Source organism: Coptis chinensis, chromosome 3 (assembly GCF_015680905.1).
Source record: "Coptis chinensis isolate HL-2020 chromosome 3, ASM1568090v1, whole genome shotgun sequence".
In the NCBI taxonomy this organism is placed as follows: domain Eukaryota; kingdom Viridiplantae; phylum Streptophyta; class Magnoliopsida; order Ranunculales; family Ranunculaceae; genus Coptis; species Coptis chinensis.
The window spans coordinates 64,829,272-64,854,405 of NC_141458.1; the positions used below are offsets into that span (position 1 = coordinate 64,829,272).

Genomic DNA, 25,134 nt, shown 5'->3' on the forward strand with positions numbered 1-25,134 from the left:
ATTCTAATGAATTTAATGATTAAACTAGATTATGATTAACTAATTATGAAATAAAGACAACTAATTTATGAATTTAACAATACTAAAACTAAATAAGACTTTAATCAATAAACTAAATCGGAATGAAAATGAATACTTTATTATGAACTAATACTGATTCTAAAATAATATTCTACTTGTTCTAACACTAATTACTTGAAAGGTAAAACTAGATTTAACAACAATAATTGAAACTAATTAATGGAATAAAAACTCAAAACTAGATCTAGAACCAACTCTAACGGCTACTTGCTACCTAACCTAATTCTCCTTAAGAGCTAAGTCTTGTGTGTGGAAATAGAGGAGACCAGATCCACATTTTCGTGCATGGGCTGAGGAGCCATGTTTTGGGCTAGAAAATCGAGCCCAAAACCCAATCTCTTCAGTCCACAGGGCCCTCTTCAGTTAGATCTGACTTCAGTAGGCTTTTTCTCCACTTATGCTCCTTTGATTGGATCAAGGCTTAGACCATTGGTAAGCTCTTTCCGAGCCGGTCGTTTTGACATAAGGTATGCCCAATTCCGAGGTCTGAGCCCAAAGATACGGTCTTCGAAAGTTCTGCTGACTTTGGTGTGTTGTTTCTGCCCGCGTTGACTTTGACTTTTCAGCTTTGACCGGGCATTTTAAAGGCTTTTTCTCCTTGAATCTTGGCCTTTAATCACAAAACTTCTTAGCAACCAACCCTGGCTCCTTTATCTCGGCAAAGTGGCACATTTCTGCACATAATTGACTTCAATGCCTGAAATACATAAAAACACGTAATCATCATTAACTCCTATTTATTACTCGCATAATTGGTCTAAAAGTATTATTATTAAGGGGTTAAAACTACAGTTTTGGGCTCTTATCAAACCACCCTCAAACAGCATTTTGCTTGTCCTAAAGCAAATATGAGAAATTAGCATAAGTGACCAAAAATGGAGTTCTAACTAATCTCGTTTTGCCGAGCGCGATTGAATTGACCATATGCAACAAGGCCTTAAACCGGTAAGAATTCCCTAATGGACGAGTTATAGCCTCGTGAGAGTTTTCCAGTGAAGGTACTCATAAACTTCATCTATACTACAACGACTAAGAAATAAAACTATTATTTCCTTATTTATGCCTCAATTATCAATACATCTCACTAGCAATGAATACAGAATAATCAAGTCAAAACCTTCAGCTAATATGTGCATAATAAGCAATCATCTACGAATAAACATATATACAATGAGTAATACTATGAAATGCACTAGCAGGTCCGTTTCTGAAAACTCGGAATAACATCCTTAAGTAGGTCCTCACATAAATGTCAAGACAAAAACTACTCTGATTTTTCCGCTCAAGTTTCGCTACTCTAGTGTGCAATGGGCACACTTTATCTTACAATCTCAATGACACACAAGGAAGCCGGAGTCGATCAAACACATCTACCACTTACTATCACACTAACCTATTCCTAATTGAGCTAGAGGTATTTATTAGGTGTTGCGGGGATTAGGAGATGGTTTAAGAAGGAAGGAAATGGATATTCAAAATGTACAAGTCTGAGATAATAGAGTCTTCATATTATGTAACTAGAGAAAACTTTATTCTTTGCTTTTGCTTCTACACTTTGTTTCCATCTTTAGCCATATTTTTCTTTTTCTTTGGCTTCTGACTCCTTTGATTCTATTTTTGGAGTTCTAACTCTTTGTTTTCTTTTCTTTTCTTTTATTTTATTTTATTTGGATGGAAACTTTCTTTTCTTATTTGAAGCAACTAACAAATTCTTGATTTCAAAGGTCTTTCTCTTTTCTATTCTTCATCTCTATTCTCAGACACATTCTACAATGGGTAGGTTGATTTTTATTTATGTTTTTTAATTTTTTTTTTTTTTGTAACAGGGTAAAGGATTTGCGGTTTATGAGAAGCTAAAGAAAAGCTCAGAGGGGCGACTAGCGGAAAATAATTCATAGGTTTGAATTTCTTGCTATATCGATCCAAAGAGGGCCTAAATTCTCGCTTAGGATATGGTATAGTGATCAAGCAAGTGGACGTGTGATTTCTCTATCCGGATTTTACTTCTCCTTGTGTCATTTCTCAAATGTTTCACTCATATAAGGCTTTAAGCTATATTCTCACAAGATTTGTAGAATAAGTACTCTAGCCTAGATTTTAAAAACTTACTGCCAACAATCATAGATACTCATGTAACTTATTTATTGATAGATGCTAAGATTATTACATACATATTAACCTAAGTTTCTAAAAACTATTCTAATGCAAAAGTTACGTGAGACTTCTATATTATTGAGAGCATAGAGAAAGAAAACAATACCAATATTCCTAAGTGTATAGCATAAACTTTTTATTTATATTTTTAAAATTTTTAATTTTTTTTTAACTAGAAAACAAGTGCTTATTATACATATCTATATCCTAACAGATGCCTTAATTACATGTGTTTCTATCCAACTGACAAGAAGCATGCTTTGTCCTCAAAGTATTTAAATAAAAAGGGTAGAGAAATACCATGGAAATGTGTGAAATTTTGGAACATCTGCAAAACAAGGTTAAAACATACTAATATAGAAAAAGAAGAACAGACGCAACTCTATATGAGTTCCACCCATTATGGGGTTAACAAGGATCAAATTGCTTGGGACATAAGCAGACACTAACTTAAATAAAACTAACCTTAACTCCTATTTAAGCATCATCCTCCTCATCTTCCTCTCCAAAGAGATTAGGTTCCTTCGCATCCTGCCATGCCATGATAACTTGCCAAGCCCGTCGCCATGTGTCATCAACTTGGGCTAACCTGTCGAGTGTTACTATGTCTGATGGGGTGTAAGGAGCAACTAAATGAGGTTGCACCTGCCATCCCGGCCAAGTCATTACTCAAAATGAGCGAACCACCTAATTGGTGGGTCTCATGACTTCAACCCTTTTCCAATCTGTGAACTGGGTACAGAATTCAGGTAGAGAACTGAGCATGTTGCGGCAAACCAAAACAAGCATAAGAAGATACTTATGCCTCATGCCTTGGGCTCTCTTAAGACTAGCCACTAATACTCGGGGAATGTCATATCGGCGACATCCCTCAGCTAAAGCAAGGAAAAACGTCACCGGTGGGTACTATTTGCGAAGGTAAACTGCCAATCCCCTAAAATATTCATCATGATGAATAACATGGTGGTGCCTACATTGAAGGACAGGCTACCAAGGGCTATGTTATAACGCCCTTGGTCCATTATAAAAAACACTCCTCCCCCATAATACTCATGGAAATATGTATAGTCATAAAGGTATGCATTATCGGTCATATATCCCCACTTGTGAATAGGATCAGGTATTGGTATTCCCGAAACTAACGCTACCACATACTTATTGAATTATAGTGGTGTGTCATCAACCATGACGGAGAATTCTTGTTCTCCATCCTGGTTACAATAGAACTTAACATTATTGCAAAAAAAATTCATTAAGCTTAGGTGAATATGAGTCGTCTTCACTTACCAGAAGATGCCTTCATCCTAACTGCATGATCCTTTCGCTGAACCAATGTCCATTTCCCCAACAAGTGTTCGAAAGACTGCTCTGGTATCACTATAGGAGAAGTCATCACAAAACTACTCTCTAGAACAGCTGCAACGATCCTGGAACAACCCACAAAAAATTGGAATTTTTCGTGCCCACGGGGGTCAGGGCGCGGGGTGCGCTCAACCTATGCCTTGGTAGGGCGCAGGGTGCGCCTTGGTGAATTTCGAGTTCCAGGCACTTAGGCGTAGGGCGCGCTCACTTTTTGCTTGGGTTGGGTGCGGGTCGCGCTCAGGTTTGGACTTGGTAGGGCGCGGGTCGCGCTCTGAAGAAATTTTGATCGGCGATTGCCTAGGGCACAGTGGCGCCCATCAAGCAGCAGTGCCCCGAGTCTTTGAAATCACGCGAAGTGAGAAGGAAGAAGAAGGAAAAGTTGGGAGTGAAAGGTGAGAGATGAATGTGAGGTGTAGTGTGGGTTGTGAATGTAGAATGAAAGAAGTTTATATAGGTTTTAAGTTTCCAAAACGAATCGGGAAGTCGCCAAAAAGCTTTAAGGCAATTGCCGGAGACAAAAAAATTCCAAAACTGAAAACGGAAACAACCCATATTCTTGATTCTAAAACAACCCGAATATCTTTTAGATTGAATATAGAATAGTAACTTCTAAACTCTTTTAGATTTCATCCTATCACAACATCTAATCATTGGTATGCCCATATCGGCAATATTCTCAATCATCACTCCAAACCAACTTATAAAATGGAGGATCATATAACAAATCATGCTAGAGTAAATAATACCACCCCCAAACAATTCGGGAAGGTGGGATTACCAATAAAAACAATGCACAATTTGAAAAGAACCATAATATATTAAAAATAAAATTCAAACAACATTTTAACTACCAAATTCACATTTAACTTCGGAATTCAAAGTTTAACATCCGAACTAATAAAAAGAAATACATAAAACATAAAAGGAACAATAAAAACAACATCTAATCCATAAGAGCCCTAAACCACTTGCTGCTGGTAGTGGAAGGCACCTGAGAAGAGATAGCTCTTGAGCTCCCGATGGGCCAGAGCCATCCATCCTGCGGCGATGACGCTCGTGCCTCACAGAAACCTCCTCAGAAGAAGAACCCCCTAGGGTAGGAAGCGTGCAAGCATATCTTCTCGAAACTTGCGCTGAGCTTCCATCTCGGCCTTCATCTGTTCCCAACGCTCATCCTCGCGCTGGGCACGAGTCTCGAAGTTATGATGCATGGTAGCCTGCCGAGTCCGGAGATCTTCGCAAATAGTATTGAGGGAACGCATGCCACGATGAAGCACTGACATGCGTTCTGCATCCGACCTACACCTCTCCAAGGCATCGGCATCAAGACATGTCGTGTCCTCCTCATCCTCCGAGTCATCCTCTTCAACTACCCTCTCTTCAGGCAACCTCCAAACCTTTTGGATACACTCCATATAAATAGTAGGATTTCTGTGCTCTTTTAGCCAAATCCTATCAGACGTCGGAGTCGCTCTCAAGGTCATCATGATCTTCGTTATCAAAACAGGGAAAGGTGCGATACTCTTCCCATCTCCCCTAATCATATTACTCAAAAACTCCAAAATACATAATTCATACTTCTGTTCCTGGAGTATCCATAAAACGTGAAGGCAGTTCAAACTGATGTCGCCGACCTTCTCCTTCCCGATGACATTCCTAAACAATCCACTGAGCTACAGCCAACTGGTTGGTTCGCAGAGATGACTAGTGAACACAATGCGAGCTCGTATTATAGTTCCTTTCTAAAATAGTCACGTTCATCAAAGGCTCGATCCCAGTAAATTGGGATTCCTGTAATATGGCATCGAGATGGCGTCTAGGCGGAATGCCTAAAATCTCAGCCAACAACCCAGTAGATACTTCTCTCCTCCTCCCGGCCACCTTAACAAAAATTTTATTCCCAACCAACTCCATCGTCCTATAAAACTGTCGGACCAAATCTTCATGGTAAAAATCGTCTGTCGAGTACAACAAACCACTCCAATCTCTCCTAACCATCTCGTCACCGAAAAACGGCGCGAAGTGGTCGGCAGTAAACACGTGCTCCTGCAAAATCCTCTGTCATTGAGTCATTGGAAGTTTGACCTAATTTGAGGGTTTAGATATGGTGTAGGAAGTAATGTGAAACAACATCACTAGAAAAACGATGGTGGTGGCGCGGTGGTGGCGCAGCAGCTCCATATTTCTTGGATTTTTGGTGGTTTTTGGTGGTGGAAATTGTTGGGGGTGGTGGTGGGAATGGTTTGGAAAAGATTTGGGGTGGGCTTGTATTGTGGGCGTGGGTGTAGTTAGGTTTCCCCTTTTTTTTTTTATTTGGTTAGGTTTTTAAGCTTTGTTAATGGCGGAATAAAACAACTCGCGACTGTTGGTTTGAAGATGGAGACGCACGTGCGTGGCACGTGCACACGAGATTGGGCCCAAGCCCAATTTGATTTTTTGCGCAACTTCAAACTAAATTTGCCGCTTCATTACCGATCCGATTTTTGTGAATGAATATGGAAATGATCAGGAAAGAATTTCCAATCCAATGATCTGTAAAACACTCTATTCCGACAGTGGGTGACATATAAGAAAATGGAAAGCGCCTCGAAATACGTGCATGATGTAAGTTATGCGAACGAATGAAATCTAATTTCATAGATAATGTCAACCTGAATCGAAATACAATTAAACAGCCTAAGCAACACAAATGGAAAGTTGAACAATCTAGGATGGAAAACGAACACCTCACCCCAAAACAAATATTAGATAACAACGTTTAGAAAATTTGTTTTTAAAAGTGGGTTTTTAAAGTTAGATTCCCGAGACTTCCTAAATTACTATATTTATGATTTTAACAATTTTTATTTTTTATGAAAAATATTTAATATAAGAAAAACAAGAAAGCAATAAATGCATAATTCACACCATAGAGGAACATGACTCAAAATCCGAGAAAACATGCAAGAGTGGAAAACATGAATTATGTTTAACGTGGACTTAGGATCCGGTACTTACAGCACACACTCCATAGGGAGGGCCCGGTTACCTGAATGGTGCACTTACCAATATATGAAAATGAAAGGAAGTACACCAACGAAAAGGTCAGTCCTCATAGATAGGGTCCTGTAAAAGGATTTCCTCTATATCAGGGGACAAAAGCTCGTGGAAATGTTTCAACCATTGGTCATTGACTTGAAAGGTACTATTGTCCTTGGGATTTACCAAGGTGATTGCCCCGTGAGGGGTGACTTCAGTAACCAGAAAAGGACCAGACCAACGGGTTTTTAATTTCCCTGGAAAAATATACAGACGGGATTTGTAAAGTAAGACCTTTTGACCTACCACAAACTCTTTGCACAAGATTTGTTTATCATGAACACGTTTCATGTTAGCTTTATAATCCTTCGCGAGATCATAAGAATCGCTACGGATTTCTTCAAGCTCATTCAATTGTAACTTGCGCTTAACACCCGCCTCATCAAAATTGAAGTTAAGGCTTTTTATAGCCCACATAGTGCGGTGCTCCAATTCAACGGGCAAATGACAAGGTTTCCGAAATACAAGTCTAAAAGGAGACATAACTATAGGAGTTTTGAAAGCAGTCCTATATGCCCATAAGGCATAAGATAGACGCTTTGACCAGTCTTTCCAATCAGGATTTACAGTTGTTTCTAATATCTTTTTGATTTCCCTATTAGAAACTTCTACTTGTCCGCTAGTTTGTGGATGATACGGAGTTGCTACCTTATGTGTAACTCCATACTTTTTCACGAGAGATACAACAACGCTGTTGCAAAAATGTGTTCCACCATCACTAATGATGGCTTTGGGAATGCCAAATCGACAGAAAATATTCTCTTTAAAAAAAAACACAACTGTCTTATGGTCATTTCCACGACAAGCCATGGCCTCTATCCATTTAGACATGTAGTCCACGACAACTAAAATATAAATGAAACCGTGGGAAACTGGAAAGGGACCCATGAAATCAATGCCCCATACGTCAAATATTTCTACCACCATGATTGGATTTAATGGCATCATATTATGCTTCGTGATTCGCCCAAGTTGTTGGCAACGAACACACGTCTTGCAATGCACTTGGACATCTTTAAAGAGAGTAGGCCAATAAAACCCACATTGAAGAATTTTAGCAGTTGTTTTCATACCACTAAAATGGCCACCACACTCTTTGTCATGGCAGAATGAGAGAACCTCATTATATTCCCATTGGGGAATACAACGACGAATAATCTGATCTGCACAATACTTGAAAAGGTAGGGTTCATCCCAGTAGTATAGCTTAACTCTGGCCAAGAACTTCTTACGTTCATTTCTTGACAAATCATAAGGAATAACATCAAACACTAAATAATTCACAATGTCAACATACCATGGTGCGGAAAAAATAGCATACAGATGCTCATCAGGAAAAGAGTCCAGTATGGACTCAGAATCACTATTATCGTCGTTTGTAAGTCTAGATAAGTGGTCGGCAACTACGTTTTTGACCCCTCTTTTGTCTTTTATTTCTAATATGAACTCTTGCAGGAGAAAAATCCATCGGATTAATCTCTGCTTAGCATCCTTCTTTGCGAGAAGGTACCTAAGGGCTGCATGGTCCATGTAAACGAGAGTCTTAGAACTAACCAAATAAGGACGAAACTTATCTAAAGCATAAACGACAGCAAAGAATTCTTTTTCAGTAAATGTATACTTCCTTTGAGCATCGTTTAGAGTTTTACTAGCATAATAAATAACAGTGGATTTATTATCTAGTTTCTGTCCCACGACAGCACCAACTGCATAATCACTAGCATCACACATGAGTTCGAAAGGTTTAGACCAATCGGGAGGCGGTATAATGGGTGCAAAAGTTAAGGTGTCTTTTAAAGTTTCAAAAGCCTATTTACAATTAAAATTAAAATAAAAAATGGCATCCTTTAAAAGCAGATTAGTTAACGGCCTAGCTATTTTCGAAAAATCTTTGATAAAGTGTCTATAAAAACCTGCATGGCCTAGAAAGGCTTTAATATCACAGACAGTCCGTGGTATAGGTAGAGTCTCTATCTTATCTAGTTTGGCCTTATCTACTTCGATGCCATCACTAGATACAATGTGACCTAGTGATATGCCTTTTTTCACCATGAAATGACATTTTTCCCAATTTAAAACCAGACTCTTCTCTTCATATCGTGTCAAAACTTTAGACAGATTTGACAGGCAGTCCATGAAAGAGTCTCCATAGATAGAAAAATCATCCATGAATACTTCCATGAAATGCTTTACCATGTCACTAAATGTATGAAGTATACACCGCTGGAAGGTACTAGGAGCATTACAAAAGCCAATAGGCATTCGTTTATAGGCGTATGTTACAAAAGGACATATGAAGGTAGTCTTTTCTTGGTCATCAATATCAATAATAATTTGGAAATAGCCAGAGTAGCCATCCAAAAAACAATAAAAAGCATGACCAGCTAGACGTTCAAGCATCTAATCTATAAAAGGGTAAAGGAAAATGATCATTTCATGTCATGGCATTTAAATGTCTGTAATCAATACAGATCCTCCATTTCATAGGACCATGCATGGCAACATATTCACCCTTGGCATTATATACCATGGTAATCCCTGATTTCTTAGGAACTACATGAATGGGACTGACCCATTCGCTATCAGAGATTGGGTATATGATACCCGCATCGAGTAACCGTAAGACTTCTTCCCTGACCACTTCCTTCATGGCAGGGTTCAAACGACATTGAGGTTCGCGAGAAGTCTTTGCATTATCCTCCAAATGGATACGATGAGTGCATACATTAGGGTCAGTTCCCTTAATGTCGACTAGGGACCAACCAATCGCAGAACGATGTTCCCTAATCACCCTGATCAAACGTGGCTCTTCCTCCTTAGATAACAGAGAAGATATTATTATTGGATGACTACCATCCGGATCAAGTTAAATATACTTTAACTCAGGAGGAAGATGTTTAAGTACCGGGGTGGAAGGAATATCGATAAATGCTTCTAGGGGGTCCTCATCTTGAGTAATGAATACTTGCTTAGGCAGCAGGTCTTCAAACTCTGTAGATGAAGAAACAAAAGGGTCTACAATAGTTGTAGACTCGAAGATGGTGTTGACTTCCTCTAAGTAGGAGTCATTGGCGAAATCTGAACTTCCAAAAGATAGGAATTTTTGCATTTGGTTTTCTAGAAACGTGTTATTAAAATAATCTTGAGCTAAGCTCTCGATCATGTTAACCTCCCCATCTATAGATGAATCTAGTAATTGTTTCATCATTTTAAAAACATTTACCTCAACATAAAGATGGCCAAAAGACAAGGACATCAAACCATTGCGGCTGTTTATGAGCGTGTTGGCAGTTGCCAAGAAAGGACGCCCTAAAATGATTGGAACAGAGTCGTTAGCGACTTCTGTATCGAAGATAACAAAATCAGTAGAATAGTAGAAATCCTAGACCTTCACAAGCACGTTTTCAACTACACCCTTAGGGTACTTAATAGATCGGCCATCTAATTGTAACGTCATTTTAGTAGGTTGCATCTCTTGTAGACCTATTTGTTTGTATAGATAATACAGAAGTACGTTAACACTCGCCCCCAAGTCTAGTAAAACGGTCATCATGCGGGAATCTCCTAAGGTGCATTGTACAGTAGGACGACCAGGGTCCTTGTACTTAGCGATTCCATTGTGTTCCGTTAAAGTTGGAAACTGTTCAATTAAAAAGGTATCTTTAGGAATATTTGTCTTACGCCTTTTAGTGCATAACTCTTTGAGAAACTTAGCATGGTGAGGTAATTTTTTAATTACTTCCAGAAAAGGTAAGTTTATCATTAGATTTTTAAAAACTTTCCTAATCTCGTCAAAGTTTGTATCCCTATTTAACATAGCTAATTTCTGGGGAAACGGTGGTTTTTCTCTATATTTAGCGTATGGATCAACTGGATGTCTAACATTTGCTTTCTGTTTCTTAGGTTGTGGTTTAACTGGTACCTCTACAGGGGTAGGCTCATCAGTTTCTATTTCGGTATCTAGTTCAATCTCTGGTGTAGGGACTACTTGCGGGGTAACTATATGCATAGTTATGTTGTTATCAACGACTCTCCCAAAATGGAGAGTGGTGATGGCATTTAGCTCACCTACGTTTGCATTTTCCGCACTAGTATTACCGTTCACCTCAAAGGCTGTGTTTGTTATTTTAGGATTAGTTATTGCTTGACCTGGAAACACACCTTTGGGTTGTACTTTCTCTTGAGCTAACTGCTGTAAGGAAAGTTGGATGGCTTGTAAAATCTGTTGTTGAGATTGTATAAAGATATCTAAACGATCCGGTTGTGGAGGAGTGTTAGTTATAGGTTGTGTGACAAGAACTATGTCACGTTGATTATTAATTGGTGGATTTTGATAGTTATTATTATTAACCGGAATGATACCTCTATTAGCATTATAATTATTATTGTTATAATTATTATAATTACCCTGACCTTGTCCTTATCGTGGTTGAGCTTGGTTGTTATAATTATAATTACCCTGACCTTGTCCTTGGTCATGTCGTGGTGGGCCTTGGTTATAATTGTTTGCTGGCCTAACATTTTGATTATTAAACCCTGGAGGTGTTACTTGTTGATTATTTCTCCAACTGAAGTTGGGATGTTGTCTCCAAGGGGTGTTAGGAATAGGATAACTATTAATTGAGCAAACGTTATCTTATTGTAATGTTTGTTGTTCGTAAGGGAGAGGACAATATGACTCAAACAGAAATTACATGGATTGGTGTTGACATTCATGATGGGAATAGGCTTTTGTTGAATAGAAATAGCCTCTACCTTTTTAGTGAGAGATTCGATTAAATTTTTTAGTTCAGGATCGGGTTTCATCTCAAACATACCGGCGGCCTTAACTGTTGTAGAAGAACTAGCAGAACGGGAGAAATCATCACTATCCCCCCCCCCTCAGTTATTATTACGCTTAGTTTGATCTTCTAAAAATTTATAAGCCTCTGAGGCTCCTTTACTTAGGAAACTACCCCCATTCATTATGTCAAGGATTTTTTTATGGTGATGTAGAAGTCCTTTGAAAAAGGCACGAACTAACGTGTCTTTCGCGAGGTTATGGTGTGGACACTCTATAACAAGATCAGTGAAATGATTCCAAGCCTCTGAAAATGATTCATGAGGATTCTGTTGAAAGAAATGAATCTTGGAAAGCATTTCATTGGTCTTCAGGGGTGGGTAAAAATATTCCATAAATAGTTGAACAAGTTTAGCCCACGAATCCACAGAATTAGGCGCTTGGGCAGTTAACCAAGATGCCGCCTTATCGGCTTAAGTGAAGGGAAATACCCTCAATTTAATTTGTTCAGCACCAACCATAGGATGGTGGAATATAGTAAGGACTTGGTCAATCCTACGCATGTGCTAATAAGGCTTTTCATGGTCTAATCCATGAAAAACGGGTAACAAATTAAATATATTTGGGGGGATTTGGAAATTCCCCACTGGACCATTAGAAAGCTTTTTCCGAGCCGGTCGTTTTGACATAAGGTAGGCCCAATTCCGAGGTCTGAGCCCAAAGATACGGTCTTTGGAAGTTCTGCTGACTTTGTGTGTTGTTTCTGCCCACGTTGACCTTTACTTTTCAGCTTTGACCAGGCTTTTCCTCCTTGAATCTTGGCCTTTAATCATAGAACTTTTTAGCAACCAACCCTTGCTCCTTTATCTCGCCAAAGTGGCACATTTCTGCATATAATTGACTTCAATGCTTGAAATACATAAAAATACGTAATCAATATTAACTCTTATTTATTACTCGCATAATTGGTCTAAAAGCATTATTGTTAAAACTATAGTTTTGGGTTCTTCTTAGTTTTCCTTCTTGTGCCCACTTTGAATGTCCACTGGGTGGATGGGGAGATATTCCCCTGGTTTCAAAGTTGGGTGGGTTTCCTTGGGAAAACCACCCGTGGGAGAACTTGGGAGACCAAATTATACAATCCCAAGAAACGGACTGTGATGGGTAAGTTATATATTCCTCTGACGGTGCAAGCAGAAGGAGTCTACAGAAAGGCGCTAAAGGTTTATAAGTCTTGCTACTTCAGATTTGATGGATGGTTTTTTCTGTTATTATTATTGCTGAATTGGTGCTGAATTTCATGGTTTGTTACAACAAGAACCTGATGATAAGAAGCTTCTTTCTTTGGACATTTTCTATGAACAGAAGAACCAGAATGAGGTTAATTTTTGCATGTTGCACTTTTTATTGATATTGAGAATTTCAGTATTGACAAAGCTTGTCATTTGTGATCTCGTAATTGTAAGTCGTAGCATAGGCTGCAAAGTTGTTTTTAGAGCAATCTCATAAAACTGGAAGTGGTCATGTAGAGCAACGAACTGTGGTAATGTGTACTGCAATGTATCTTCACAATGTAGTTATGAGTAAACCTAATGTAGTTATGAGTAAACCACATCTTCATATTGCCACAATGTAGTTACGAGTAAACCTAATGTTTTGTGTTCTTGTACTGGTAGAATTTAAATCGGGTGCATGTTAGGGAAGTGAGGAAGGTGCCTACTAAAACAGGAATAAATTGGTCCTGGATGATGAAGAAAATGTGGTGATTTTATGTTTTATTGAATGTATTTTATTATTTTCACTACAAAAATGCAAGATGAATAAAATTTTCCCTTGGATTCAGCCCTTGTAGGAATTACTAGAACGTCGTGTGAAAAGAAGAAAATGTTCTGTAGAAGATCGACAATCATTGGTAATTAATTATGTACTCTTATACTCCAGCCCATCCCTTAAATGTTTTTTTGGAAGCTGATATAGTGTCTTGGTAAATTTATATGTACTTTCATATTTGTAGTTAATTAAAGGAAGTGGGCCTTGTGCTAAAAGAAGGGGCGATGATGAGAATGGTAGTGATAATTATTTTGTTCAGCCTCCAAAGAGGAGGGCAATAGCACCTTGTGAGAATAAATCAACTAAGAGCAGAAAACAGACAAGGCCACCAACCAAAAACCACAACAAACCTTCAACTAAGAATAGTCCCAAAGAAAATTCTATTCCAAGAAGCAAGCAGTGGGAGAACCAATATTGTAGCGAGCAGATTGGGGGGAACAATCATGAAAAATCTGACACGATAGTCGCAGAGCCACAGTTCACGGTTATGAAAACAGTGAATGAAATTAATAGTACATCTGATCCTCTGCTACAGCATTTTGATGATCTATCTCAACAAAATGGGGAGGAAAATGCTTGTGTAAATGCAGCTGAAGTTGTAAATGTATGTGACTCTTTTAGTCAAAGTTTAGATAGATGCAACCTTTTATTTAGCATTCACAATATGAAGGATATATTCTTAACAATTTATGTATCCTTTATGTATTGCAACAGAGTGAAAGGAGTAAAGAGGATATCACTTTAGAACCGAATGACCCTCCAAGGGAGTCAAATCAGGTGTTTACCATGTTTGTGATTATGGTTATGTACAACATGCAATTTACGTGACCCACGCTTATTATTGGTTTATAATCTTAGGTTGTTGTTCAGAAGGAGATGGGGGACTTTGTTCACCGACCAATTGCACTAGGATTGGCGGTTCAGAATTCAGTACCAAAGGAATCCAAACAAATATTAGAATTGTCAATTTCAGGAACTGAGGCCACAATAGACAACCCGGATGGCGGTTCTCAATCGGAGGGTCTTTAGGAACTAACTGGTTATCTGTCTATTTCGCAACGAGCACGTTGCCATTTCAGCCACTCGCAGCCTGAGATGGACCCTGAACTACTGGACTCTTTGAATGAAAATTTTCAGAAAGTGTTTTGCACTCATTGCGATCAGCAGGTGTTTGCAAATGATGGGGCGGCCAACACTCCCGCACTTGCTGAGTACCATGGGGAACTTCAAGATGTGGTCGGCAATACAGTGGAACATAACTTCATGACTTGGGCAGATGGCGCGCATATGCTATTATAGGATCCAGACTATATTGTACACCCACCTGAAGATGCAGCTAGTTTTGACCCTAAAATACTGGACTCTTTGAGGAATGAAAATTTTGAGAAAGAGTTACGCAATCAGCATGTGTTTGCAAATGATGAGGCAACCAACACTCCCTCACTTGTTGAGTACCATGGGGAGCTTGACTTCATGACATTGGCAGATGGCGTGAATATGCTCTTACAAAATCCGGACGATATTGTACACCTAACCGCAGATGCAACAAATTTTGAAATTGAGGATACAACCATTAAAGAAGATTTGGACGTTAACACAACTGGTGGAAAAGTGGTTTGTGTGTTGTTCTGAACACCTTTATCTTAAGTTACACGTATTTTTGCAAGAGTTAACATTGCAGGGTGTGTCTGTTAAACATTGTAATCTACAGTTGCTAATCTCGGTATAAAATTTGCCTGCAGGAGTTGAATTGAGCATTTTTAAGATTCAAAACAATGTATAAATGAAGTAAGTTCTACAAATAAATGAAGGTCAGATATCGAAATTAAAAAATAGCAAAGTATAAACATTATTCAGTTGATTAAAGGTCAGGTATGAACATTCATTGTTCATAGTTCAATGGTATGAACAATGAATGGTCATAGTCCAAATAGGTATGACCATTCATTGTTCATACTCCACTAGGTGTATGAACACTGAATGTTCATAGCCCAACAAGAGTATGAACATTCATTGTTCATAGTCTAGAAAGGGGTATCAGAATTTACCTAATAATCAATTTCCCTATCAAACAAAAGGTATTCTACTAGAGAACCAGCTATTTGGAAATTGTCACCATCTCCCCATGCGATTGTGCTTCAAAAACCCCAAGAAATTAGCATCAGTCAAAAATGCTATTTGATGTCATTTTAAACTTGTAAAACACTTATAGTCTTCCTAGATTTACCTGGTGTCCGCAATTTTGAAGAAAGTGTCGATAATTTATCTATGGTTTTCTTTTAATCCATGATAGTAGGGACTTTGCTTAGGGTCTAACAGTGGCCCACTGTCAATATCTCTGACTTGCTTCCCCCTTATCAAGAATTTCTTTGCCAGTGTCAAGGTTCATTACTTTTTTGAGTGGCTTCGTCTTCCCTTCTTTGGTGAAATTGGGGTCCATCTGCTTAGTTTTCCTATCTCTATACTTCTTCACTTTCCTGGTAATGGAAGTCATTTTAATTTCTATCTCAGGTTATTTCTTCCCATCATTTCTCTGTTATTTCACTACAACAGAAAAGACATTTAAAATCACTCCATAAGTGATGTCAAAAATATACGACGTCACTTTTGCAAGTGATGTAACTGGTAGCGACGTGAAAAGTCAGTTTTTTCCACATCACTTTTTAAACGATGTCCACAAGTGATGTTACTTCACATCACTTTTTAATTGATGTCCACAAGTGATGTTATAACTTTGCATCACTTTTTAATCGATGTCCACAAGTGATGTTATAACGTTACATCACTTTTTAATCGATGTCCACAAGTGATGTTATAACGTTTAACATCACTTTTTAAGTGAAATCAATAAGGCCGATTAACATCACTTAGGAAGTGACGTCTCATTCAGATTCTAAATTACTTGTAAAGTGATGTGAAATAACTCTATATACATCACTTTTTAATCGATGTCCACAAGTGATGTTATAACGTTTAACATCACTTTTTAAGTGAAATCAATAAGGCCGATTAACATCACTTAGGATGTGATGTCTCATTCAGATTCTAAATTACTTGTAAAGTGATGTGAAATAACTCTATACATCACTTTAAAAGTGATGTCCCATTTATCAAAATAATTAAAAAAATAAATAAATAAAATAATAAAAATAAAATAAAATTGCCAATATCATTCCAATATAATACCATTTTCCTAGTCATTTATCATCAAATAAAGATGAAACGTATCTTAAAATCACATTCATCACACAAATATCATCTCCGATTATAAATATTACACTAAATACAAAAAATTGTAACGAGCCAACATATACCAACAAAATCTAATCTGCAGTACTGAACTGAGCCAAAGAGTCACCCAACCAAGAACCTATCACAGCCTGACTTGATGCAATCAATTTAATCCAAGAACCTATCATAGCCTAACAAACCACTCTGTTTTGTTTTTTCTATAGTACGAAACATTGTACTAGAAAATCAATGCAAACTTGTACTCATGCAAGAATAGTTTGACAATGTCTGGATCTTCATGAGAAGCAAGATAGGCTATACAAGGAACAAAACCAGGCAGTCAGATAATGTACTTGATAGCATAACAAGTTTTCCTGCATCCATCTTACACAAACAAAACCCTTGGAGAGTCACTGAGAGAAATATTCTTCAAAGCACGTCTGGAGATATTAGCATGGTCAAAGATGTAAGGCTCAATACTCCTATTATTTTCGACCTAGAACATGTGATGCGTTAAATGAAGCGAGGAAGACCAAATGAATAGAGAATAAGAACAATAAAAGCAAATACTATTTTGATTTAACATATATTTATATTTGAAGATGTCATCTTGTGCTAAGAAATTCAGCTTTCATTTCGAAGGCGAGAAGTTTCTGATGAAAGAGTCGACAAATGAACAACATTGGGATTTGCAACCTCCATCATATCCATGATCTCCCCATCTCCGGGAAGAGTAAGCACCTTTGCGATGAATTCCTAAAATTATCAAGTAGTAGTTAGAACTAATGAGTAAATGATCTGCATTGTAACTTATTCCAAATTGTAAGACCGACAAAGATGTACTTTGTTTTGATGAGAAATCAATATGGATCTACCTATTTTAGCAGTAACCTTCTATGAAAGAGAGGGCGAACCAATGCTGTCGCGTCGAACAGTCCTGCAGGTCCAGCTTGGTTAAGTTTTCTTGAGAGGAGGGTGAAAAGCGCCAAGGCTGACAAAGAAGTAACCAAAGATGTAGAAAGTGCCTTAACAGTGAAAGTGACTTCGTTAGGACTCTAAATATACTAACACAACTTCACACAATAGGCTCTCAATGCCCCCATCAAGTAAAATGTATCATACCAGTCCTCGTGCCAAGGCGAACCCACGGACACAAAAGCCAATCCAAGAAGGCATTCAGAGAGATAGCACCCATGCTGATCAGAAAAGGTTGTTTCCCATCTCCTAAAGCATAAAACACCATGACTAACAACTCTCGAACGATGTAGAATGGGGAGCCAATATCATCTGTTTTATACACAAAAAGTTTCATGATGTAGAAATTTTTAGTGGGTTTAGTTCATTCATCTGTTTGGCAAGAATCAACTTGAAACAATTCAGTTTATGAAGAATAAACTACCCAGAGAAACAGGTATACGGTGCCTCAGTCATTGGTATGCAACTATACAATTGTTAGAATTCTAAGAGGAAGGCCCAGTCCGCCCCGAGGGAGATGTTCCACAATGCTAGTAAATATATATGGGTTTGACAAAAACTCTATTAAATCTCAAGTAATCGTTACAGCTCTGACTTTATCCAAGCCGAGTCGATAGAAGACTTTTGAGTCCATGTAAAAATTCTGGGTTCAAAACCGGTTGATTTGTTTTTTCTTTGAAAGTCGTGACTAAGTTAAGCATAAGCTTCCCCGCCAAAGACTTGTCCCGCCTCCCAACTATATAACACATATATACTCATCACAATGTGCTTTGTTTTAACATATTATGTATTTCCCGACAATATCAAGAAAAGGGTAATAGACAAGACATACCGATTAAATTCATCCGAATCATGCTAAGTAGAAAAAGCGTGTCACTTTGAGTGAGATCGAAATCAAGACAAATAGGTGCACTGTAGTCCCTTAAGATAGATGGAATTGGTCTCTCAAATATATTTGGAAATATGAACTCGCCTTCCTTCTACTTTGCATCATAAACAAAAAGTTTGATTAATGAAAAAAAATTAAAAACTCTTATTTGGTCTACGAAAATCAGCAATGGGGATATGGGGCTAGGTTAAATAGAGGGAAGATCAAAGCTTTTGAGAAGGGCTTACCCTCCATCTAGATGTTCCTTGAAAATTTAGTCAAATGCCCGACAAAGTTCCAAGATAGTATATAAATGAGCCTGCAAGGTAAAGTTGTAGCAAATTTGGTTATGAACTTGAACTCTCATAGATATAGCTAGATCTAAGAACTCAAAACTCTATTATACAGATAGCTAGATCAGTGAACGCAAAAGTCACTACAAGACAAACATGAGATAACATTGTTCATACCCCTGCGTCTAGAGCAATAGGCCTGCCAAGGTGGTCCATCTCAGATTCAAGTTCATCAATGGTTTTGTTAATCAAGGATGTGATATTTGGTATGTGTGCCCTAATAACTGCCTCCAAGTGTTGCAAAACATAAAAGTACAAAAATGAGTTTCCATATTCATGATACCATCCAAGTGTATCATATCCTTTCTACGCAGAACCATATAATCGATAAAGGGAAACAAAACTTATTAGTATCTTACCTTTGACAGAAGTTTTGCGAGATATTCTGAACCCATTTTACTTGCTAAGTGTCCGTAATCAGGACTACTTGCAAAGTATTCGTGCTCCCTACGCCGTGCAGGAATCATGTCCACATTTCTATTGATATCGGCCTGAAAACGATTCACAACTCCTACCCAAGGATGTTGCAGCCTATATGTTCTTCCTTCAAGAACCTTTTTGGTTTCACCAATAAAACAAACAAATACATATGTTTCTGAGTCAATCCAACAAAGTAGAAGCACCCCAAGCAAGGTAATAGGAGAGGAGCAAAATAAGCTAAAAACAAATATGAATACAGCAAGTGTTGTATCTTTAATCAAAGATATATTAAAATCCAAGAGATAAAGAAATTATTCTTCACCAGTAACTTCAACAAATATGAAGTGTTGGGAGAAACTTCACCAGTAACTTCAACAAATATGAAGTGCTGGGAGAAAGAATTTTAGTGAAAAATTCAAAATATGACCAAAAGAGTTCTACTTTGTGCAGTTAATGGACATTCATAATGAAAATGATCTTAATACTTACATCAACAACATTTGTTCCCTTGTCCATCAAATCTAGCTTTGTCAACACAGCAAAAGTCCTTTCACCTGAACAGACAGAGAAAGTATATATTCACAATTTCAAAAATAGTACATTGACATTGTGGTAAAGATTACAGCAACACCATTCACAAGAAAACAGCAACTTACATGTCATAATCTGGAACAACAACAATATTAAAGATATCCAGGTCATACTCAAGACCAAACACCTATTCCAATGGTGAACTGTAGCACAAGAAGCTTTAAAAATGTCTTTGAAAAGTATTTTTGAGAAAATAGATAAAAGTTAATATAGACTGAAGAAGTAATCGACATCTTCATCCCATCTCATCATTTGCTTTGAGTGAATACATGGCATGACCTGTTTTGGCGAGATCTTGTGCAGTGTCCAGATCCTCGGGAAACCTTCCGACCTGAGTGAGTGACAAATGTTTCATCTGTGCTTTCCAGCTTTTCCAAAGAACTAACGCAAACAAGTAGCAAGGTTTCTTGAATGGGTCCTCCCAGAGAACATGATGTCTACCACCCTTCAACGTAATGAGACAACAATTAAAGTGAAAAAACTAACATGAAGATGATTTAGTTCCAGTTCCAGTCCATATTCCGGAAGAAGTTAAAAATACCTCAAGTTCTCCTTGTTCAATTAGGTTCCCATTTGATAACGAACCGGATACGAGAATACAAACTTCTCCATCTCATTGCCACATTGAGTATGACTAAATTTTGGGAGGCTTAAAACTCTTCTAACCGATAAGTCCTTAAATGTATTCAAATAGATTCCGAAAGTCTAGGCAACTTCTTCTCATTCAAGAAAAGCAACCAACCTATTTCCTCTACCACAACATCAAGACATGTTGTATTCAAGAACAAATCGAATCGACGATTATTCGCAAAAGGAACCATGCTACCCGCTTATGGAAGAAAAGGTACCATCGATACTATGGCTATGCAGATCAATGATTAGGCTTGAACAAGAAAATCATTAATTAAGCTTTTATTTCGTGTCAAGTATCATTCAAACAATTGAGTTCAACATTCACAAGAATGAAACAATTTCATGTATCAGCCAACATAAAATGAGTTGTGTGCTGATTCATGGTGTAGATGGTCTATTAAATAAGACAACCTCCAAGATAATAAACCCATATGTAACTCTTAAGTAGTCAACTCTATATCTATATACTATACCTGGACATAACTTTTATTTAACATTTTCTGAAGTTAATAAAGCGACAACTAAATTTTTATGATGAACAGATATGGAAGTTAATGGTGTTGAACCCTTTTCTCTTTTTCCTATGCCTATTGTTTGTTTTCGTTGTTTCATTTTCATTTTCTTTTCCTTTTAAATTGGGTTTGCCTACTGTTCTTGTAGGTGAAGATATTTGTCCACCTTTCCAAACTGGATCGTTCCTATCTGCAAGCTATAGCTACAAACTTAAATGTGTATACACATAAACTAAAGGGGACAATATCGAACAAATATTAAGTTGCAGGGGCAGATTTAGAACGAGGATAAAAATAAATGTAAAGAGCTCACTTACCATGTCAACCACAGCTTGACTACAAAGAAGGGCAACTATAGCTTTTATATTTTACTTCTGGTTGCAAAGATTTTCAAAGTTCTGCGAATGATTGCCTCCCATTTAGGAATTGGCTTGTTATCTTCACTCCAAGTACATTCCCAAAGATTTAAAGGAACCACCTCTTGAAACCGAAAAAAAGTAAAAAGTAAATAATGACGGTTTTTCCTTCCAATCGAATTATCAACAAATCGGTAAGCAAATAAAAAGATTAACAAGGAATAGCGCGACGAGTGAAAAAAAAAAAACCGACATACCATCAGCTTCCAAATCTTGAAAAACAGCAATTCTTTACTAATAAAAACTTTGCTTCATGAAAGTGGAAAGTATATCACTATGGGTGAAATAGGCTTGTCAAGTTTGGCTGAATCAAACGATTTTAAGGTTTTCACGTAAACTAGGATAGTCATGTAGTAAAGAAGATATACTTCACTGACAGATATACTTCCGACCAAGATAGTCATGAAAATCCTGAGTTCTGCATGAGTTATTCAATAGGTGGGACACTTCGTTCGCCCACCCGAAGGGTGGGGAAGTGTCCCAGGGTAGTGAGAGAAGGGCGGAACTAATTAAACAGTTCTCTCTTTTCTCTTTGAACTTTCTTCTTCGACACTTCGTTAGCAATAATATAACTTAACTGTTTTGAATAATACTGAAGAGTGCTCTTTGGAGTTTTATGATCGACGCGTTTGGGATTGATGCAATGTGACAATTGGAGGTCGACAAAACAGACAACCACAAGCGTGAAGGTAAACTATTGATGACACCGACCATACTCAAAACGAATAAAAAATCTGGAAGAACATAGCATGATCCTAGTATTTTTCCTAGATGAATTGGATCAACCGAAGTGGTAAGAGGTAGGAACCAAGAAATTGGCACAATAAAAGGTCATGCAAAGGAATAGGACCTTTTACCTGTTGTGTCGAAAGTGATGTGCAACAAGAAAAGAGAAGATTGCTTTCGACCTCAATTAACACTATAACATATTATCTTCATAGAAAAACGGGAATCCACTTTTCAAGCTTACTTCAAAACGGATGGATGCTAGGTCTCGAAATTAGAACTGCCTACAGAATTCACAACACAAGGAAGACTCACCCGAGAATGTACATGTATGCGTGTTCTTCCAAACAAAGCCAGCCATCAATCTCAAGATTCTCACCCGAGAGAGGTCGCCCAACATTCCATTCCACGCACCTATCATTACCCTATGGACCACCAAAATCACCGATTTCATAAAAGACTTAGTAAGGCCATCTTATTATATCAAATCAATGGTTCAAATATTTCACCAATAGAAAGAATGGAAGCCTAGTAACACATATTGGCATTCAGACCTCACATCCTTTGTGTCTATGTAATGAACGCCAGAGTTTCAAATTTCTTCTTTTTTTCTTAACAGATGTCCCTTTAGTGATATCCCTTAATAGATCAAGTACAAAAGTTATTAACATGACTTTGAGTACATAAACAAATCCAATTTAGTGTATAAAAAAACCCGCCTCGGTTGGATAGTTTAAAGATTAACGGCGATAATAAGACTATTTGGATATTATCAATGAAATATATGGGAAAAAAGGAAATTATGGTAACCAAAAGGTTATTTGGTCTCTTTCTAATACTAGCATGCAAGTCTTTTTGAGACGACAACCCGTAGAGTAGAAAGGCAAAACACTAAAGTTTTATAGATGTGAGGTCGCTTCAAGCACCAACTCCTCTTATAAGATGGACATGATTCTAAAATGAAAAAATAAAGGGCGGAGGGTGGGAGAACTCTCTCTCTGTGGAGCAAACATGGTGACTACAAGTATGCCATATAAAGAGGTCTACTTTCACATATCTCCGTCATCACTTTCTATTTATCACTTCAATTCGACAACTATATGTTGCCATGATATCGGGGAGATCCTAACAAGACAAATTGCATACCTTGATATATTTAGAATAGATCAACAATACTAGCAATCGGAACCATAGAATTAGTTTGAATGATAGAAGAAACCTGATAAAATGTGATTTTTTGGAAACTCTCTACTTCACATTCCGAATAAAAGTTCCCGAGGAGGATTTTAACTTATAAAGCCCCTGTGACAAAACAAAACATGCACACTCAAGGTTCAGGAAAATCCATGTTCATACTTTTCGAAAGCCTCGACTCCCAAGCAAAGTTTTGTACATCCTGACAACTTCAGCTCCCTATTAAGCACAAATACAAATGAACAATCAAATAATGCAAGCCCTAATTATCAAACTAATTCCTAAAAATTATCAAGTAGTAGTTAGAACTAATGAGTAACAGTATTTGGTTCTGACATAAAAGGAAATACAAAAAAAGGTGAAATAAATACCATGTTATAGCAGTAGATCATCTGCTTCACTCCCAAACTTTGATATATTTTAAAAAGAATTTTAATTGGAATACCCTATACTCTTCCCTTTACCCTCCTCCTTTATCCGGGCTTGGGACCGGCATTGTAAAGCTAGCGACAACTTTACAAAGGCGGAGTTAAAAAGTGTTGGCCTACAAGAAGCAATAGAGAACAATCAGTATGGATATATGAATAATGATCAGTTCTAAAGCCTGCAAACGTATCAATAACAAAGCTAAGAATAACAAAGAAAACAGATACATATAGCACCAAGTGGAAGAATTTAAACCATTCACCATTCATTGAGTCCAATTCCAACTAACACAACTGCCCAAACACGCATAATTAAAAGGTCTTCAAAATTTAAGTGTTTTCAAACAACAAAAGACTAGCTCTTAAAATTGAGTGCACATCACAACTTAATTAAGGAATTGGTTGGCCAAGCCACAAAACTAGAGACAACATCTTCTATCGTCTTCAAAGCGTTATTCCCCCTAACAAGTAGCGCATCCTTTTGAATTGCAACTTCAATAGAAACCTTTGAATAACCCGGCCTAAAGGCTTAGTATGCATCAGAGGCTTCTTTGGATCATCAAGATACCACAAATCCTTACGCCCGCGACATCTTCGGGAACAAGTCTAAACAACTTGCACTTCACAACTTTGGATTTAGTACCCTATATGAAAACAAAAAGATATACATACATGACTCTAGAAATTCACATGTTAAATGAAATAGCATTTAGCAAGGATAACATCTGGAAATCAGATTTTGATTGCTTTGGGCAGATGGACTTTGATGGTCACGTTGAGCCTGATGAGTAGGTCTTTGCATAGATACAACTTTGGATTTAGCCCCACCCTGTACGAAAACATGAAAGGGAAAATATAAAAAAGCAATGAAAATTTCAAATTTAATGAAATAGGATTTAACATGGAAAACTTACTGAATTTTGATTGCTTGGGGCAGATGGACTTTGGTGGTCACGTCGACCCTCAAGAGATCTTTCAGTAGACACATCTTTCGATTTAGTCCGTCCCTGTACGAAAACATATAAGGAAACAATAATATAAATGTAAATCTAGGAATTTGAAATTTTAAAAAAAAAATAGAATCCAACATTGTATACATACAGAATTCAGATTGTGATTGCTTTGGGAAGATGGACTTTGAGGGTTCATTGCCACCTCTGGAGAAGGTTGAACAGACGAATGGTTTGGTTGAAAATAATTTTGATGTTAGTAAATCAAAACAAAAGTATATATGGAATCCCCAAACAAATTGGAATACCTCTTCACTATTCAATAGTTTGGCAACAAGTTTCTTGACAGAAGACATTTCTTCCAATACATCATCATATTTCTCCTGCAATTCACTCATCCTCCCATTGCATTGTTGGATACCATACAAAGTAGATGGAGTAACTCCATATCCCACTCCATGCGCACGCCCATTAGGATCAGGACCTAAAACTTGTGAGAGGGCATCTCCTCTTCCACATTCTATATCACAGTCTATTTCATTCAACTTATCCTAT

General features: G+C 37.5%; 1 pseudogene; it reads right to left on the reverse strand.

The window, feature by feature from the left end:
• Positions 1 to 15,614: 15,614 nt before the first annotated feature.
• LOC147510413 (puromycin-sensitive aminopeptidase-like) lies at positions 15,615 to 24,809 on the reverse strand (annotated as a pseudogene).
• Positions 24,810 to 25,134: the final 325 nt, after the last annotated feature.